We start from the raw sequence: 2,618 nt of genomic DNA on the forward strand, positions 1-2,618 counted from the left end.
GTCTCTTTCTCTGATTGACTTATTTCACTCAGCCTAATACCCTCCATTTCCATCCATGTTGATGTAAATGTTTAAGATTTCATCTGTTCTGATGGCTGAGTAATATTCCATTGTATATATATATATATATATATATATGTATATATATATATATATATACCACATCTTCTTTATCCATTCATCTATTGATGGACATCTTGGCTTTTTCCGTAGTTTGGTTATTGTGGACATTGCTGCTGTAAACATTGGGGTGCAGGTGCCCCTTTGGATCACCACATTTTTTGAGTCCCTGGATCACACCCACCTGAAGATAGCATAGTTGTAGAGTTTTTCCATTACATGAGGCAATAAAATTCCCTCCATTCTTGGTCAGTTTGTGACTATTTTCTTTCACTTTCAACACTAAGAGTTCCAAGATACCAGGTTGCAGTAGGGAATACAATAGATTGGTTCACTCAACATCTGTTCCAATCTTTTCCCAGTGGGTGTCCCTTTACTTCAGGAGTGGGGGAGAGAAGCTAAAAGCTCTAATTCCAAGAGAGTGGGATAGTCCTCATAGCTGGGATTCTATGTGCTTAAGGTTCTGCCAATCAGCTACATTTTGGTGAGATTTGATTTGCAACCAAATTAAATAGGAAAAGAGATGAGGCATCCATTTTGCTTGTTCTGATATAGCAGATGTATGGGGTGTTTCTTTATCCCCATTTCACTGCCACTATGGTAGGACCTAGAGTTAGTGCTTAGGACAGAGAGATGTTGATTTACCTGCTGCCTGATTGTAGCAAAAGTAGTAAGCAATTCCTTTGGTGGGCCACTTCTACAGTGATGTTCGGGGTCTTAGTCCTGCACAGCCTGTTCCGCTAGGCCTTCCAGGGATTTTATAAGCACCTTATTTCCAGTATTAAACCTCTTTCTGTTTGAAATAGCTAGAATGGTTTCTGTTTCCTGCAGTAGAACCCTGACTGGTAACCTAGAAAGCCTGCTTCTGGACATGGCACTTGCTTTCCATGTTAGGCAGCAGCTTTCTGGCCCTCCCTGACCCAAGGCATCTTAGTGCTCTCAGGCAGGAGGCTGCTGACTGTCACCTGGACCCCAGAAGTATGGATTGACTATTGGTGATGCTCGGCTCCCAGCTGATCCATTTTTGGGGGTAGAAGAAAAAGAGCAGAGGTATGGAGAGTGGTGCAAGGGGCTAAGCAGGCTGAACTGGAAGAGAGAACATGAAGTGATTAGCAGTGCACACTCTCCCAGAAGGGGCTTCCTTAGGGTTTGAGAAGAATAGCAGTTGAGCCCTTCTGGGAACACTCCACATGGGGTATCTTAAAGGCAGATTTATGCAGCATCTTTGATTGTGATGCAGCCCAGCCACACTCCCAGGGAGTGAGATGGATTATTGGTTGCTTTTCAAAAGGCACATGTTGGAATCACCAGGACAAAACCAGTGACCTTATGATTTTACCCTAAGCAATTGTGGCCACCTGCCCCTACTATCATATAGATATGAGCACAGCTCGAGGTATTCTCCAGATTTCTGGATCTTAAGTCTTCTCAAATATGTGGATTATTCCCTGAGATTAAGCATAAGGTACTGAGTTCTCACACTGTATTAGCACTGTGCTTACATTTTATTTATTTTTTTAATTTTTTAATTTTTTTGCCCAAACCAGTATAGCTTTTATTGCATCTTTTTAAAATATCACAAATAAGTCTAAAAAATCATCTGGCATCTTGCTGTTTCTGAAGATGGACAACTCAGATCTTATTCATCAGCCTGCTGAACTGTTCCTTTTCAGAAACATAGATACCATCCAAAAATTTTCTGATATCCTTGTTTTTAACAGTTGTGGCTTGCTGAATCAAAGCAGCTGAGTTCGATACAAGTTCAATGTCATTTCCTTCAAGAATTAACTCATCTTTTTGGGCTTGAGATACAGAACAAGCAACACCTGGCCTCATTCGAACCATGCAGATGTATTTCTCACCCAAGAAATTTCGGATTTCAACAAGAGAACCATTCTCCTGAATAACAATGTTGATGGGGAAGTGAGCATACACAGACCTCATCTTGTAACGGGAGCCCAGTGTAACGCCCTTGACCATGTTCTGTACGTGACTACAGATAGTGCGAACAGTAGCCAGCTCTTTTCTATTTCCCCACCATTTGTCAGTTCGGAGCCTCTTCTTTTTCTTTCCAAGAAGACTGAGTTCTACATTGATGTGACTGAAGTCCCTTCACAGGGTTCCTCTGGGTCCTTCACAATAACTGTGCGTCCCTTCAGAGTGATGTCGACATTTTCTGGAATGTTGACAGTCTGATTGCTGAGAATGGTCTTCATTCTAGCAGGAGATGTGGCAAAGAGAGCCTGTGCTTACATTTTAGTTCAAGCCCCAAATAAGATCCCCTGAACATAAAGATTGTGCAGACTCACTGACTCAACGTGCCATCTGACTGCCCACTAGCATGCCTTCCTAGACTCTAGAGCAAGGGGCCCAGTGTGTGGTTCTTGCACCAGCAGTATCAGCACCACCATGGCACTTTTTAAAAATGCAAATTATCAAGCCCTACCCTAGACCCACAAAATCTGGGATTTCTCATACGGTTACTACAGGGTGATTAA

At 42.2% G+C, this 2,618-nt stretch overlaps 1 pseudogene; it reads right to left on the minus strand.

Annotated features, from left to right (window-relative positions):
• Positions 1 to 1,759: 1,759 nt before the first annotated feature.
• On the minus strand, positions 1,760 to 2,338 carry LOC116623468 (annotated as a pseudogene).
• Between the last annotated feature and the right edge of the window lie 280 nt (positions 2,339 to 2,618).

This window comes from Phoca vitulina, unplaced genomic scaffold, assembly GCF_004348235.1.
Source record: "Phoca vitulina isolate PV1807 unplaced genomic scaffold, GSC_HSeal_1.0 scaffold58, whole genome shotgun sequence".
Classification (NCBI taxonomy): Eukaryota; Metazoa; Chordata; class Mammalia; order Carnivora; family Phocidae; genus Phoca; species Phoca vitulina.